The sequence below is a fragment of the Ostrinia nubilalis genome, chromosome 17, assembly GCF_963855985.1.
Source record: "Ostrinia nubilalis chromosome 17, ilOstNubi1.1, whole genome shotgun sequence".
Classification (NCBI taxonomy): Eukaryota; Metazoa; Arthropoda; class Insecta; order Lepidoptera; family Crambidae; genus Ostrinia; species Ostrinia nubilalis.
Genome location: NC_087104.1, coordinates 6332854 through 6352063, shown reverse-complemented (window position 1 = coordinate 6352063; position 19210 = coordinate 6332854). Strand labels below are relative to the sequence as shown.

The 19210-nt window shown below is 32.4% G+C and overlaps 1 protein-coding gene across 2 annotated transcripts in view; it reads left to right on the top strand.

Moving 5' to 3' along the window:
- The first annotated feature begins 1200 nt into the window (after window positions 1–1200).
- The window catches only part of LOC135079942 (carbohydrate sulfotransferase 11), a 53093-nt gene continuing 35083 nt past the window's right edge, over window positions 1201–19210 (top strand). The window contains exon 1 of one of the 2 annotated variants that reach the window (XM_063974586.1): window positions 1201–2368. The gene's annotated coding sequence lies outside the window, so the exon portion shown is untranslated. The remainder of the gene's footprint in view (window positions 2369–19210) is intronic. The other variant, XM_063974587.1, reaches the window with a different exon arrangement.

The window sequence follows — 19210 nt, the reverse complement described above, 5'->3', positions numbered from 1 at the left end:
CATATACTGAATTCGAATGGTAAAAGCTCGAAAAAATCGTTGTATTTTCAGAAATACTTACATTTACCAACTCATGTCGGTAAATCCTAAGACTTACACTTAAATCTTAAGATTAACCGTAGTTCGAGCTTTTACAGTAACATAATCATCTTAAAACCTCCATTTGAATCTGGTTTAGAGAAAATCGTGCTCCTGCAGTGGCGACTAAATTACTTGATGATTATGATGCAAAATCTATGGGAAATCGCCATGGGCGCCGCCAGGATTACTCTTTCAGGGAGACATTTTCTTTTACATACATATTTAATTTCGAAAAATACTACCCTCACGTTGGTGCAGTCGGGTAACAATAGTTATGTAATTTTTTACTATGTAAAAGCTTGTAGAGCTGATAAAAAGTTTTCGAGTAGGTGATAAGGAAGGCCTCCCACTAGGTGGACCGACGATCTCATGATCAGCAGCAAGACTGGTCGTCGTGGAAATCCTTGGGGGAGGCCTTTGTACAGCAATGGACGAGATTTGCTAAAACTAACAAATGAATTTTGCTTCTTGAAGGGGGGTTCAAGTCCCCCCTACTGGCGCCCATGGGAATAAACATCTGATACCGCTACCCGTATCAGACCAGCGTATCACCAGGCAATAATGATACGCGTAGAGGCGATAATGATGATACGCATCATCGATACGGTGATCGGATCGGGAAAATGTTACTTAACAGGACCCTGGCATGAAATGTGTCAATTTATTGGTAGTGTTAATTAAGTCATAATTAAGGTAGTACATGTATACAGGTAATAAAGGATGTTTAATTAATTAAATAAAAAATGCTTGGCGATGCGTTAAATTATACTAACTATTGCAATCATTATTATAAAAATATCCGACATTACCTCCGATGTTAAATAATAGAGTTTCTTGAAAGCGACCTAGGGTTTGATTCCTATGTGAGATACGCAATCTGAAAATAAGTATTTTTGCCTTTAATTCGATAAAGCAGAATCGTAGGCAACCTATAGTATAAAAGTCTTAAAATAAATACAATTCAGAGCTTTTGAGGTGTACCTATGTTAAAAAAGCTCTGTTACATCATATACAACTGGTGGGCTGGATTAAAGATACAATCTAGGGTAATGTATTTTTAATCTTAAATTAATAAAGTAGGTTGTAATATGATGAAGTAGGTTGTGTGTTTTCACGGTATTTTAAAGTGACTTTCATGATACTTCTTTCGTTACAGTAGGTTAATATCAGCTAGTCACGTGTCTACTTTGAACACATTAGTTAATAATATTCATGAATTGAAGTCACATGATTTAGATATTATGGAGTTTACATTAGAGACGCTAATTTATTAAATTATGATGCAGCTTAGGGTAATTTGCATTTTTTAATAAAATTTGCACTTTACGTCTTAGGTATTTACTGCACTGGAAGACATTGGAATAGACTCTAGCAATTAAAATTCTACTGTTATACTGAAAATACTAAAGACAGATTTGGTTTCAATCCAACTATAATATTTGCAGTATATTTCAAGAAATCCGCGATCTCCAACCCGCCTGCCTAGCGTGGAGATTATGGCAAAACCCTCCACTATAGTGGAGGAGGCTCATAGTCCAGCAGTGGACTGTAAAGGGCTGTTGATGATGATGATGATGATTTCAAGAAAAGCTGACGTTCTGCTATTAATCTTTTCAAAAGAAAAAATGATAGTTGAAAAAAGATGCTTTCAAGCAATTTGGTGTCATGTTTCTAAATCTAAACGCCAATTTAGTTCCGCATCCGAATAAAACCAACAAAAAACTGTCAATACAGCAACCATTTTCAATTAAATAGACTTTTAATCTGAGGTCCGAAGGTCGCAGACAGGCGGGAGCAAGGCCGTATCTCCGATGACACGCATGCGTGTTTCACAAACGCACTGCTCACATTATGCGGGAGAAATTACGGCTAGGTACGGATCGGGGTCAACTCACTGCGATTCGCATGTCACAGTACCACTTTTGGCTCCAACAATTCGCGGGTTGGACCGCTAAGCATCAGGGAGGCTTGCCAAAAATACAGCTGCACTGCAGTAGCGGCTTGGAGTGCAATGCGGCTCCCGCTCATTGTCATACGGGGAGGTCGATACCGACCAGTACCGCCTCGCCACCCGACGCGGTCGGACGTTACACGATATTGTTAACGCGCCGGTCAATCGCGCGACCTGCGAACACAAAACGCTTTTATTTATAAACAAATTCACGTTCCAATTGAAAAGGGTGATTGTTTTTGTGAATGTGTAGAGAAATACGTTTAGCCACGTGAAAGCGCTCGGTTTGTGGATGTTACATAAACAGAGAATATTTGGCCATCAGTGAATGTAAAGGTCAGAATTTATCTTCTTTGAAATAAACATAAGATAAACTATTGGTGCAGTAAGATAAAAAATTTGCGGCTTCAAAAAATTTGCGTTTACACAGAAGAAATTATGAATGGTTAAAAAATTGGCTATCTATTTATTGATTGTAAATAAAGACCGACGTAACATCTAGAGACAGCTTTTCGAAAATTGACGAATGACTTTGTTTTTTGTATAAAAATTGATTCCTAATTAAATCTAGAGGTAAATATGGCACATTCTCGTAAAAAACAAAAACTCAGTTGAACTTACAAATCTAATTAGGCGCTCGTAGAGGACTCTACATAAGAATGTGAATTTATAAGATTCATGACACAAACACTGCTAGAAAACACATTACATTATTAATACGATTAAAAGCTGAAATTTTCCCTAATACATTGAAAGGATGCCCTTATGTACATATGGGTGTTTACATAAAGTATATTTATTTAATAAATTTTATTAACTTAGTTGACACCCGCGACATCTTTCGCCGGAAGTGAATGAAGGTTGAGTAAAATAATGAAGGTTTGAGTGAAAGAATGAAAACGCTTTTCATGTCACATTTATGAAAACATGTATTACAGCATCAATTTCATTCATAGAGCAAAGTGTCATCAAAATCGGTTAAGTAAGTTTATACGTGAAAGCGAATTTCGTCAGTCTTCATAAACTTTCACGTGTTAGTGACATAATTCTTTAAATTATTTAAGTAACAATTCCGTTACATAAACCGTAAATAAACAATTAAACTAGTTTTAATAATTGGGCTAATAGGTTTTTGAACTATTAAGTAATCAGCAGCATGACAGTACCAATTACGTGGTTTGTAATTGCATTTTCTTCACCACTTTTTATAATAACACTTCTTCCCGCGGCATTTCTCGTGTAATTAATAAAATGTAGGCTTATTATTAAGCTTATTATTTATGCTTATTATAAGCATGTAAAGTAAATAAATAGTAATATTATCTAGGTATTTAGGTAGATAGATAGATTACATACTTAAAAGGTTTATTTGCAAAACACATTGACACACAATAAGCAAAAAGTAAGAGTACTTTAAACACAGGAATAGCAAGAAAAAAAATTGATTTAAACAAGAAAAACAAAAAACGACCGTCGATTGTTTTTGTCTATGATTTTGTTTTTAATTTCGTAGTCTCCGATAACTTATTCATCATTTTGACCTTGGAATTATTATTCTGCTAATGTCAAACCTACCAAACTACCTGCCTGATGATTATGCAAAATGTTATTATAGCTGACATCTTGTTTAGTTGTATGTACCTAATACGAATTTACAACAAAAATTCTGTCTTTATGTGGTAGAGTCTTTTCTAAAACACCTTTTAGATCTTAATTCCCATCTGTATCAATTTTTTCCTTCTTTACAAAGTGAAAATTAGATTAGATATGTGAATATTCAATTCTATACCCCTGACATATCAACGAAATTATTAATAGCAGGAACAGCATAGTATTTTCTACCGCCTACTTTGTCCTCAGTTTGGTCCTCCAGTTAACCGAAGGAAAATGTCAAATGGCTTATGGCATTAAGTTTGCTTTTTTCAAGTTTTAATAAGTAAATATATGTATATCAATAAAATGAAATGGCGAATATTATTTTTCCGGTTCTTTTATTTGCTAAAGAGGAAAAAAGATAAATGTGTTTTGGTGCTAATATGAGTATTCGGTATACTCTACCTACCTATCCATTATCATAACTGTAATAGTGTGTGCGTTAAAATTGAACGAGCTTTTCGCGTGATATCATTCATCGAATAACGTTCCTTTTCAACCAATAATAAGCGAAACTGATACCGTACGGTAAATCACTTTCATTTATTTTTTATTCGCTTTCTTCTTTCATTGAAGGCCCTTGGAATCTGTGTTTTTGTGACTCAGAGATATCTAGATATTTTTGATGGATGATATGATATTTTGCAGTTTGCACTCACATAAAATTGGTATCGGCCTACTTTCATTGTAAAAGTGACCTAAGACAGTTATTATGGGTTTTGCCGTGCTATTATAATAATTCAAAAATAAAAAACAATCAAAATCAAGAATACAATTTTGACCACTGGCGGCACTTATGAAGTAACGCAGTTTTTTTAAATTTTAATATTAATTTGATTTATTAATACCGTGAAATATATTAGAATACACTGCCATTGGAAGTGTAAATGGTCTACTTGAAAGAAAGAAAGAAAGAAACATTTATTACTTTTATAAACAATTTTTTCCTTACACTATTAGTAACTAATTTATTTGAAAGATTTTCATGTTTATCCCAAATTCTGTCGTATGATCATAATATCCGCCTCGGTAAATATTGCATACAGTCATAACAGGTTTTTCATGATACTAGGATTTGCTTTGCCAATTTTCGACATCTAAATATACTTACTCGTACAAGCAATTATCACCTGTGCAACGTTAGAAAATAAACAAACACAAGGGATTACTACATCTGTAGACAAAGAATTTTAACGTGTATTACAAGTACGAGGTTAACATAACTTTAACAAATGACGGAGTCTGTTAAGGGCCTATATTCTGGAATCACAGAAGATTTAATTAGTATTGTGGTCGAATAAAAAACTCTACTCAAAGTTATTTATTTGGTATAGCTAACAATTAACTTCAAGTGACTCTTCTAAAATTTTAAAGCAAAGACAATGGATTTCAGAAATAAATATTGGAGGCATTTCGCGTCAATCAAGAGTCATTTTAACCGACTTAAAAAGAAGGTGATTCTCAATTCGGTTGGGATGTTTTTTACTTGTATTTTTACCTTTAGATATGTACCGCAAACTGTGGCATCTTATACATACGAGTATTACGGTAATAGTGTGCACTTGGCAACAAAATATACCTACACCCGTATTTACAAACGATGCTTTCTTAAGTGAAGCAGCAAATCAAATGCACAACGTTGAATGCAGCTCTGTGATTGATTCGTGTGTCACCCTGTGCGTCCACACGCACTGTGAGACCTCATAGTAATGTTTGTGAATACGGGCGATAGTCTGTTAAACTGACGACTCTACCTATCACGTAGAATGTAGATGTTACATTTTTTTCACAAACACATCAATCAAACGAGTCTGGTTTAAAGGTATTGTAAACAATTGCGCATCTTTACTCGACCAAAATAGTCGGATTCCAGACTTTTATCATCAACAAAAGAATCATTTTATCTGTGTTAATAAAAAGCTCTATATTTCAATATTACGGGTTTATTTTTCAAAAATAGTTTTTTTTTTCTTGTAATAAGGTACAAAACTATTTCTGCCATTGCCAAAAGCTCCTTTAGTACATCGTTCATTCACTATAATTATGACGTAAAACTCAACTATAGAAATAATAAAATAATTAACAAATACTGGCATGTAAGAAACAAATCATATTGTGCTGTCATCTTTAACCTCTATGAGACAAAAAAGGTTTTAAATATTTCAAAATAATAATTTAACTTACTAAATAATTTAACTACTTACTATCTTACATAAATTGGGTACTCGAATATTAACTTAAACTTACTACTTACTACTTTACAAGACGTTATTAATATTGATGCTCTTTCAATTTCATCCTTGAATTTTTTGCAAACCTAAAAATATGCAGTTTTAATTATTGTTTTCTTATTAATATTAGAAAACCCGTTTTGTAGACGCACAAGAGTGGACTGGTGACGATACTCGAGGTCAGCTAGTGACTTTTGACTTCTGTCGAGTTTCAAATAGGCATAATATACCTATGCTTTAAGGTAAATAATGTAAAATATAGAAAACTAGTCACATTAAAATGCAGTAAAACGCGAAGCACCACAAAAATTTAAATTTAGTTGCTAAAGTTTTAAATAATAATTTGTGTTATGTTAAAATACTATCGTATTATCATATCTAGATAGGTACTTGCATTTAAAAATCCTGAATGAAATAAGATTATTTTTCAGTAGCCGTTTTCTCAATATGTATCAGAGTTTATTTCAATCTTAATACCCTATTTACACATCATAGTAAATAATATATTTTATGTACTTACGTACTTAGTACCGAATGCATGTTGCGGAAACCGCACAAAGTTAATATGAAGGAATGATGGAAATTACTGAAAAGATACTTAGAAAACATTGTATTAATGAATTCGTGCTCCATCATACAAAACGATCACGACTAAGTACCTACCTATCTAACTCACTGAGGAAATTCACGATTTCATGCTTCTACAAAGCAGTAAGATTGACCGCAGTTCCCCTTTTTCGGACATTTTCGGAACTTCATTTTCTAGTTAATTATGATCTGGTAAAAATATACCCGATATTTATATTTTGTATGTGTATTATAGGTACTACTGCTGCCTGCGGCTTAGAATGCGGAGTATCGTGTTTATAACAAATCTATCATCATACATATTATAAAACAAATAAATAAATTGAAAATCAGTTTTTGCTAAAAAGAATGTACTCAAACGTGAAAAGTAAAGCATCATAAAATACGAATAACAAGAGCAATATTATTTTAACAGCATAACCGATACGAAATAAATCTAAGAATGTTAAGATGATAGGTATTATGTTTAAATTGTATCTATTGCCTCTTGAGAAATGAAAACAAAATAAATGTCAAGTGTTAAAATTCATATTTTGTCACCAGGTAGGTAGTTACAAGTAATAAATATAAGTAATTTGATCGGCTATAATTTCTAGATAAGCAATTTGAGTTTTTCTCCGAGAGTTAACGTAGCATAATCCCATAATCTTATCTCTGTTGATAACGTTAGAGTAGCATTAGAAAAATAATAACTTTGGACACACTGAAATATATAAAATATAAGATAACACTCATGTGAGCACATATCAATACCGCCTATGATGAAAGGGTAAGGTAAAATGATATTTCTGGCAATTCCAATTTAAGGTAATACATATAAGTAAAATGTACAATTGAAGCTAAATATGATAAGCAAACTACCAATAACATTACACAATTTACCTAAGTAAATGTAGAGTCATCTGAATTAGCACCATTAAAAAACTAAAGTTAAAACAGTTTAATGAACTTCTTCATCTTGACATTGATAAGATCGACTTTTAACTTAAATAAAATCTGAATTTGAAAAGTTCAAACACCTTTAAGATTATCCTGATCTTTATTTAGACGTAAAGTATTTGTATTTTCTTGTTTTCTTTTCTTGTTTTCCCACAACAACATCGCTGATTTAAAGCGGAGTCTGTTTTCGCCATAAAAACGTCGTTTCCTCTAAAATAACAGGCCACGAGACATTTATGGAAAAATAGAGGGAATTCAGTGGCAATAAATAGCGCCTCTGTCGCATTAAATTAACGGTAAGCAAGAAAAAACTACTAACAACCGTCTTTCCGCGACTCGGTCGGTTGTCGGCGACGATTTTTTTTACCGATATCTTTTAGAGTTCATTGGGAAATAAACAAACCTCTTATTTAATCATTAAGTCTGCCAAAAGATATAAATTCTAGTTAATAAGTAGACATTATTACACATTATTTTACACACATTACATTACACATATAAATTACATTATAATTATAAAAAGTATATAAGTAGTATATCCGTTAAGCTAGCACCCATAACACAAGCATTAAGTTGCTTACTTTGGGGCTAGCTGGCGCTGTGTGAAATTGTCCAAAGATTAAAAAAAAAAAAAAAAAAAAAAAAAAAAAAAAAAAAAAAAAAAAAAAAATTAAAACAATTTTTTTCTTTCTTTTCAATTTAAAACTTACATTTTTAAATTAACGTTGAATTTTTATTTACTTACACAACTAGTAAAAGAATAATTGTTTCTTACGCAACCAATTTACTACTTTATAGTATAAATAAATAAATAAATTAATATCCTTAGTATAATTTATTAACAATACTTAATAAGTATTTATCATTAGATAAAATAATTAAGTATGATACGCTATCAGAAATTATTTCATTCAAAAATCTATGGCAATCGGGTTTTTCCATTGAGGCATAATAAATGTTTTGGCAATAATAATACGTACCACAGATTAATACCTATATTGTGGTCCGCAATCGATCCATAGATAAAATAAGATTGATCTGATAAAACCGTAATTGATCACACACTTCGATTCGTCTTTTTATCATTGAGTTCAGATAATCTAGAAAACACTCGATTTAGACGATGTCACACTTTTTGTAGCGAATTGGGATCACAAAAAATAGTTTGACATTGCATTTGAACATTTTATTGTTACTTATTAAAATCATAACAGCGCTTACAGAAGCGAGTTTTTTTTAGTCTAAGTATTTTTGGAACAACAAACAATTACACTTTTAAATTAAATTATAAGAGTATTGTTATAACTGGACCAATCCAGTGGTAGAGGAGACTAGAGAATATTTATAAGAACTTGTTCTCTTTCTTGTGATTTCAATCATAAAGATTTGAAAGTTAACTTATAATTTGTCCATACTTTTAAGTCTCTACTTTTATTTCGATTTTGAATGGCCATTCTTAACATACAAACGTTTAGTTACAGTTGATCATTATTTGAGGCATAGCAAATTGTGAATACTGTGCACGCAGTAATTAAAGTTATTGGTTATAGTTAAATCATTGTTGTGGACTATGTAGGTCAATTTTACGATTGTAAAGAGTATTGAACAGATGAAAACGAAATTGTTTAAGTACCTACCTGGCTATTTGTTTAAAAACTTTCATGGTTTAAAGTTTAACTACATGACCCTGGCGATGACTTTATTTGCAAAAATAGGCTTTTGACGCATGTAATAGGATAGGTGTTTCTTTTCGGATAATAGATATAGATTCTAAGCAATAGGGGATCAATTACTCAAAGGTTTGCTCAATCTCAGAGTTGAATTCAGGATTTCAGAATCGAGAGAATCCAGGTTCTGTTGTTGTTGTTCTACCGAAATCACACTTATTACACCTGTAGGTATAAGATAACAAAATGTAGGTAACTTGATGTACCGTCGAATGTATAACTAGACTTGTATAAAAAGAAGTTATTTTTAGCTCAATTGGATGCATCTCGCCTATTCCAATCCGGGCTACAAAGGTTCGGCGTGGGCGGAATGTAGGCAGACGCTAAAGGTCACGCTGAATCTAGAGATGAATGAATGTAGTTTAAACTGTGGGTAGATATAAAATAGTGATTTTTCCAGAACGTTTCATTGAGATAAATCTACAGGAGTTTTTTCAGTAAAGTTTATTCTAAAATGATTCGTTATCGGAAAAATTATGGACAAAACCATGAATTCATGTAGTTTAAACTGTGAGTAGATTTAATATTAGTGCTTTTCCCAGAATGTTTCATAAGATTAATTTTCTATACACTACAGGAATTCTTTCAGTTATGCTTCAACCACCTCAACGCGTGAAGATCGCCATCGCCGGCGCGATCATGGTGCGATCATAGGCCAATGACATGCTTTGATCGCGCCAGCGATGGCGATCTGCACGCGTTGGTGTGGTTGAAGCTTTAACTTTTTTAGTAAGTTAAGAAGCCAAAAAGTAAATAATGTGGCTTAACGACTAGATACCGGAAAATATAAGGATTACTACATAATTTTGCGAGTAGACTTTAGTGATTTACATATTCCGCGGCACCAATAAATTTTGTTTATTTTAGATGCAAGGAAGGTCGATTAACATTGACATCGAATTGTTTGTGACCTAGTGATGTGCATTAAACTTAATAGGTACTTATTTGATTACTTTTAACGTGACATAACAAGAGATTGATGATATCATTTAACAATTTATTTGTAATTTTAACCATATTTTTTTTACTTTTATCTTAACCTTTAACCGACGACGTGATTTTTTTGTCACGCCGTCTGCGACGTGCGGTCTGTGGGACCGCTATACTGTTTACTCAAAAAGTAATCATGTTTTGTATAAAAGTATATTGATTTTATATTTTTTGAGAACATTATAGTATTACAAATAAACATACGTATAATTTGTGAGGAATCAATGTAAATTATTTATTTAAATATGGCTAAAACGTTTTTGACGCTTAATTTCATTAAAATAACACTAGACCTCAATAATACCTATATAACTTGTAAATTTTAATCAAAGCAAGAAAAATTATAATAATAATAATAATATAGTGAACATAATGAATAAAATAAAAATAAATGACACGTACATTACATGCACAAAAAAAAATTTGACGTAGGGTAAACATTAGGCACAATCAAGACATTTTTTTTTACCGCATTCCAAGCATTTCCGGTATACATAGGTAACACCTGTAAGATAATTTCGTTTTCAATTTAGGTGGACTAAAATGTACGTCTTTTTTGCAGCTGGTACAATGACATCAGGCTGATTTGGCATGTCAGAACCTAGAATACATGTCACTGTTTGCTTTACCACCCGTTTCGGGGTATTTTTTTACAGACTACCATATTTTACATAATATTATGTCCAAATATCAATAATATCATTAGGAAATGTCTTTTCCTAGGTTGTGGTGGCCCAGGATCCATATTTTTTACGAAAAATGAGTCGTCTAAAACAAAAACGCAAGTTTTAGTATGGTACAAAAATGTCACGTAGTCTGCGACGTGCGGTCCCACAGACCGCTGTTGAACTTTAAATCGAATTATCTTATTAAAACTGCCCTCATCGATGTAACCACTACCTGTAATGGCGTTTGGGCAACTAAACTCGAAGGTACTGAGACGCTCGGGACATGGGAGTAAGTAGAACATTGCAATCCAGAAATTTCAAAAACCGGAGCGGTCTGTGAGACCGCACGTCGTCGGTTAAAGGTTAATTAGGTTTCTTAAAATGATTTCCTATATTAAAAAATAATCATGGCCGCTCATGTTTATAATTATGTAATTTTAACAAAAATACCGTGTTGTTCTGTCATCATTAAATAAGTTATACCTATTCCTATTTATCTACCTGCCTATTCTTTACTACTTTAACCTATTTAAACATTCCACATGCCACATTATCACATCCTGAAAAAAACTTAATTGTACCAAGTATTGTCTTACTCTATTTAAATGTAAATTGCCGCATTTGCATGAGATAGCTAAGTATAGACAATTAGATGATTGCGTTCACTATACAAGTGCTTTTCACGTGTTTGCTCGCTACAAGCGTTAGCTAGCACGTCATGTTAAGCATTATGGCACCTTATTTGGTATAAAATCGTTATGAAAAGGAGTAGAGTCAGTGTGTTACGTAACACCCCAGGTACAATATTTTATTCACTAAAATACTTAATACCAAATACATCGTATTCCTGTTTCGGTCTACCTAGACCGAAACAGCGATGGGAAGATGACATTGTGCAGACGGAAGGGAAAGACTGGATCGACCTAGGCGCGGACAGGGCAAGATGGAAAGGATTGAAGGAGGCCTATACCCAAAACGGGGTCCATACCCTTAATTAGATTAAACTCTTAATATTTCATTGCAAAAATCTGAAATTTTATTCAAGGTTTGGAATAAAAGGCTTTATTATTATTATTTACATCGTATTCCTGAGGATATGCATATTATGATGCAGAAAATATGTCACATGTTATCTATAATTTCCAAAATGCCCGAGTGAGTCTACGAATAAGAGTAAAAAAAAAGTAATTAAAAACTTCAATAAACAAAACAAATTGTTCAACTCTTTTTTTTCTTACATAATCAATCACATTCTCAAAAACAAGTTTTAATAAGAATTTTCGTTGCTAACGTCAAAATAAGAAAGCGTAAAACGTGAGAATCTTGCACAATGTAGCATTGTTAATGACTTCATTATTAATGGAGGAAAAAAATGTAAAAAAATATTAATCTCCATCGCACAACACTGTCTTGTTATGTTGAACTCCAGAACCTTGGCCGCGAGCCAAAAACGTACAAGTTTGTCAATGACAAGTAGATTATATGTTAAGTTTAACTCCAAATTGTTTATGATTTCTGGAACATTATTATTGTCTCCTCTAAATGCCTATTGTATTTAAAGCAATAGAAAAAAAAATGCGAAATAGGTAGGTAAAGTAGTATTAGGTATCTATGCCAATGAACTCTTGTTTTAAATGGTTTTCAACGCAAAGTAAATAGAAATAGAAATATTTATTTGTCTTTGAATAAGGTGTACAGAAAAAAAGTTTTTTTTTTACAATTTGTTTGTTAAAAATGGCGCGCGTGCCTATGGTTTTTCGCGCCTAATAGACCACAGATTATCAAGCATCTACAGAGTATGACTACAAAGAAAACAAAAAGAAAAATCCTATAAGAATTTTTAAAACATAAATGGGGAGGTGTTGTTTTGTTTTAGAACATAATAAAAAAATAATTAACAAAACAAAGTAGGGTCATTCAACTAATGTCTATTTACTCTATAATCGACTATAATGAGTGTGCGTGACTACAACTTCTGAATAACAGTTTATTCATAATTTTTATTCAATACATTGTTCAACATTGTCGCTGTCGCGCAATGTCAGACGGCAGTCACGTAATTGATCTATCCGCCTTTTTTTCAAAATAAGTAGTGAAAAATCTAAATGTCTACAGTCATAATATATACTGTTGTGTAGATGGTGAATCAAGTGTTACGATGGTGAAAACCGTGTTAAAAAATTCGTAGTGGTTATAAAGTTATGAGACAAAACAATTCAAAAATATAACATAACGTACTTATTGGATCATTACCCATCGCGCGGCCGCCGCGGCCGGCTAGCGCAGCGGTTGCTGAGTCATCCGCCGCACGCATCGAGTCATCGCACGCACCATTGACGCGTTCGCAAAGCGGACACATTACACACAGCAACAAAACGGACAAAATTGGTGATCGAAAAAAAATTTTTTTTTTTTTGCTTATTATAAAATTATATTACTAAGAAAACAATGGCAACAAATATGACGCAACGAATGAAAAGGACCCAAAAAACATCAAAAATTATCTGTGACAAATGTAAATCTATAGTCGAACTAAGAGGCACTATTTTGTGTAACTTATGCCAAAAAAGGTATGATTTTGATTGTGCAGGGATGTCAGAAAAATTGTACCAATTAATGACTAGCGAAAAGAAAACACAATGGAAGTGCAATACATGCCTGAAGAAGAAAAATAAAAAATCTACGGTGAAGCCATCAATTTGCTCCAAGACGAAACCAGGCAAGGCACAACTATTGCCCAACATCTTGAGCCCGTCATCCTCTGGTTTAACGAACTCAACTCCACATAAAAGTGACGAGAGCATTTTTAATGTACCTGTTCAAAACAGTTTTGAGTCACTTTCTGAACCTGCTGAATCGGAGATTGAAGAAGAGGAATCCATGGTATCGCAGCCAGAAAGGCAAAATAGAAGCTGCCCGGAAATAACAATTAATTTGAGGGAAGATTTGAAGGAAATGGAAGACAAAAATACAGAACTGCAAATTAAATTGGATAGTGCAAACAGTCATATTGAGGAGTTATTACTGGAAAACTCAGCTTTAAAGAAACAAATTACTGATTACAAGCTAAGCATAGAAAATTTGAAACAATTATGTACAACAACATCACCACAGTGTAAAAATATAAGCAGCTTGAAAAAAAGACACAAGTCCACAAATAAACTGAAGGACAGCAGCAAGCGGAAGGAATTTGTTCAGAATGAAGCGGATGAATTACATGAATCACTTCAAGAAATCACAACAGCAACAACAAGTCTTCAGGAGTGTTTTCAAGACAACATTGACGAACAACTCCCAAACGAGGCGAGGAAGCTGTGCTTATTGAGTAGTTATACGCGAGGGAAAATCTTACAAAATGCATTAAACATGATTGATCATACAGAATTATGCCATTACAGAAGTTTAGGTGTTGACATAAAACAGTTATTAAAAGGATTAGATACTAAGTTAGTTGATTTTACTCTTCGTGACTATTGTATAATATTTATAGGAGATGCAGATTTCTATAGAACTCGCAATTATCATGACATTATTAATTTTATAAGAATGACATTACAAAAATTTAATCATACAAACATCATTATTTGTCTGCCTACTTTTAGATACTCAGAACATATGAATTTGTTCAATCAGCGAATTGAGATGTTTAATAGGTTACTGTTCTTAGATAATACGAAATATGAATATGCTTACATTTTAGACTCAAATAGACACCTAAAATATACTTCTGATATGTTCACTGGATCACAGGGCATCTTAAAGAATCACTGTTACAAAACTATTTTTACTGATCTGAATGTATTGATAGCTAAAATTTCCAAATATAATATGCTAGACAATTATATATATCTTGACAACCGAAACAAGAGTCCATCCACAGAGGGAGAAAAAAGGGTTGAGAATTTTTTTCGAGACTAACGGACATTCCTTTCTTAAATTGCTACATCAGAACATTGCGGGATTTTTCTCAAAGCGGGATATATTAGAAGTAGCTTTAACAGAGTTGAATGAAACAGGCAAAAAACCTGACATTATGTGCTTCTCTGAAACTTTTGTGAGGGTTGGCAGTGAAAGCTGTTTAAACCTAACTGGTTATAACATTGCATCGGCGTATTGTAGGAAAAGTGGTAAAAATAGAGGAGGTGTGTGTATAATGATTAGAAAGGGACTTAAGTTTAATGAGATAACTGATATCAAACAAATATCACAAGATAAAACCTTTGAGTGTTGTGGTATTAAACTTTTAGGATACAATATTTATATTATTTGTTTATATAGAACCCCAGACTCAAACGTAAATTCTTTTTTGGTATGCTTAGATGACATTTTACATAAATATATTAAAAATCCTAGGACCAAGATAATACTAGCCGGAGATTTAAATATCGATACTTGTAAATTATCAAATAGTACTAAATATCTTATCGACATAGTTAAAAATTATAATTTGACATTACACATAACTGAACCAACCAGGCTAAAATCCTGTATTGACCACTTAATTAGCAATATTGACGACGCCTTTGCTGAATTACATCATTTGTATCTATCTGACCATAATACATCACAAATGTTGCATATACCAGTACAATATAAGCACGAAAAACCAGTCTTATGTTATATAAATATGAGAGACTATAGTTTTGAAAATTTAAATAAATTTAGAGATCACTTGAAATGTTTATCATTCTCTGATATTGTAAATATGACTGATATGGATAAAGCAATGCTATCATTTCATGGCATTCTGAAAACCATGTATGATTTAAGTTTTCCAATGAAAAAAGTTAAATTAATCTGCAAATATAAAAAACCATCTTGGATAACTAAAGGACTAAGAAAAAGTTGCCAAACTAAAAGAAAATTAAGATATGAATACTATAAATCTAAATCAACAAACAAAAAGCAACAATATAGAATCTATTCAAAACTGCTTCGTAAATGCTTTAGTCTGTCTCAAAAAATATACAATCAGAAACTAATAAATAAAGCTAAAAACAAATGTAAAATAACATGGAAAATTATTAAAAATGAAACTAACCAATTATCAAATGACATTATAATTGACAATATAACAATAAATAACAAAACAATTAAAAATCCAATTCGAATAGCCGATGAGTTTAACAATTACTTAATAAAATTAACAAATGAAAAGAAGACACTTAAAAACACAAATAAAATTCGTTTAAATAATAGTATATTCCTGGAACCATACACAGTTAGCGAAATAAAAACTATAATCAAATCTCTTAGTAATACAAATGCAACTGGTTATGATGGAATCTCTACAAAAGTAATTAAACATTGCAACGATGAACTTGCTATGCCACTCACTCATCTGATAAATTTATCTTTTGAGACTGGTTGCTTTCCTGAATTGTTAAAATTGTCGATTGTTAGGCCTATTTATAAAAAAGGAGAAAAATCATTGCTAGAAAACTATCGTCCTATAACACTAGTGCCGGTTTTGTCAAAAATCTTCGAGAAGGCCATGAAAGTCAGATTGCTTAGCTATATCTCCAAATTTGGCATACTAAAGAATGAGCAATTTGGATTCCAGGCAAATAGGTCTACAACTCTTGCCATGTTTCATCTGTTGCGTGAAATAAACAGGAATATAAATGCTGGAATACCCACAACAACGGTATTTTTTGATATGACACGAGCTTTTGATTTTGTTTCCCACGACCTACTGCTACTTAAATTGGAAAACATGGGAGTGCGGGGTTTGGCTCGAAGTTGGTTAGAATCTTACTTGCGGAATAGAAAGCAGGCAGTTGAAATCACTAGCTTAGATAAAAATAACATTGTAATAAATAATAGATCACAGTTTTTAGAGAATGCATGCGGTGTTCCGCAAGGTAGTGTTTTGGGACCTCTACTTTTTATACTTTACATAAACGACCTTCCTGATGTAACAAATCATAGATGTACACTTTTTGCAGATGATGTTTCGGTAGTAATCCCGTCCACAAAAAAGTCTGAGGAACATGAAACTGACATAAATGGTACAATTGACAAAATAATAACATGGCTAAATGATAACAATTTAACAGTAAATTTAAACAAAACTAATTTTATACAATTTGGGACAAATAGACAGACTAAACAAAAACTTAATATACATTATAATGATATAGACATTCAAGAAGCAGATAGTACTAAATTTTTGGGCGTTATCATAGATGATAACTGTGGCTGGAAGCAACAAATAGGAGCATTACGGGATAAATTAAACCGTTATGTATTTGTTCTGAGAAGACTGCGCTACACATCTACCTTGAATGCTTGTCTTGCAGCATATCATGGATATGTCGGCTCAATTCTGAGGTATGGACTTTTGGTTTGGGGAAATTCTACTGACATGAATTTATTATTTAAAGCGCAAAAAAAATGCGTAAGGGCAATTTGTGGTATGTCCTCTCGTCAATCCTGTGAGCCTGTCTTTAGAAAGCTACAAATATTGCCCCTACCTTGTCTGTACATCCTTGAGGTAGCTTTGTTTGTGAGAAATAATATTAATTTATTCAAAAAGCGAAAAGATGTTGTAAACTTCAATGTTAGAGATCCTAGTCATCTAGTATATGATAGCTTACCTAAACTTAAACATTATCTTGATCAGTGTGATGCCATGTGTGTTAAGATATACAATTGTATCCCGAACCATATCAAAAACCTACCAAATGCAAGATTCAAAAGGTCGCTTATAATATGGCTAAGTGACATGAATTTTTATAGGGTAAAGGACTTTCTTAATATGAGACATTGTAATAAGAAATTTTGACTAATTATTTTTGACATCATATTATTTTAATTGGAAATTGTATTTTTTTTGACATTAATAATTAATCTTCATCATTAACATTATTATTAAATTGTAAATATTTGCATGCCATTTATAGTAAGGTAAAACATGAGCACAGTTATTATTATTATCTATCCACATATATGTATATCACCATGTTTTAAGCAAATAAATTTATTTATTTATTTGAACAAACCGCGTTTGATTCCACAGTGTTGATAAATATACAATAGAATTATTATCTTGGATACCTACCGTAATCAGACATAATTTAATAATAAATAAGATAAGTACAGTAAGTACATTTGCTAGCATTTTCGACCGCGTTCAAAAACATAGTCGTCTTTAATAGAAACTAAGTTTATTTTGAAAAACAAATTTTTTCGTCTTCTATCATCTATAATGGACACCAATAAGTTACCTACAAACTTTTAAAGAATAAAATAGTTATTTTGCGTTCTATTTTTAATATTTAAATTAATATTAACACGACACAATAAATCTACATTGAGGCACGTAGGCACGTGTGTGGTTCTATAAACAATTTTTAAAACCTAATGATTACCCACTGTCATTTTCCGACGTTTAACAAAACAATTATAACATGTAATTATACTTACTCGTACCAGGCCTGTTCATCTCCGCGAGTTTACATCGAAAACAAAACACGCACGATGGCCCACCTACAGGATACTATTCGACAAGGCCTCACATTCAAGCGAACATTGACTCACGCACGCGTATTCTTGTGTATGATGGAAGAAGATAAGAAAATGGTGTACTAAATACTGTGCAGTATTTAACTGCCTAAATAATAATAAAAACACAGAATGTACTTTTTTAAGTTGCCTCAAGACACTGAGAGGTCAATAAGTAGTTAATATTATTAATGATAATTCATGCTCAATCATGTATTTTCTCCGCCATTTTCCGCAGTTTGGCACCTCACGTCACATCATTTTACCGAAGTCAGCCCTATAGCTTCGGCGCAGTGCCGATCACTGACGTTTGTCAACAAAATGGTGCTTGACTCTTGAGACAGGCTAAATTACACCATATTGTTAATGACATTGAGCATACATTTTTTTAAATACCTTCGCGAAGTAAAACTTCTGTACGTAGTACTTATTATTATTCTGTGCTCGTACTTACATTTGTCTTTAACAACACATGCATGTATACAAACATGACTAATTCTCCTAACTACATAATAATGATTTAAAATGATCATTGATAAGGATTGTCATAAGTATTACAATCCTATTAAAAATCCTGATAGCCTAATCTGTAAGATAATTTACAACTTTTGGTTTTGTTGCAAAGGTCATAGATATCTGGCAGATGAAGTCACCCGTGGGTAATCAAGCACATTTATTTTTTAGATAACGGCATTACACACCAGTAATTACATACTAGTGAAGCAACGAATACGAATATTCGTATATTCGTACTTTTTTAAATTTTGTCCCACACGTAAGTGTCTCCTAACACTATAGCCACAACGACACGACGGTCAGTATGTAACAAAGTAGTAAGTAAGTTCTCTTCCGGAATTTGACAGTCAATGTCGATTG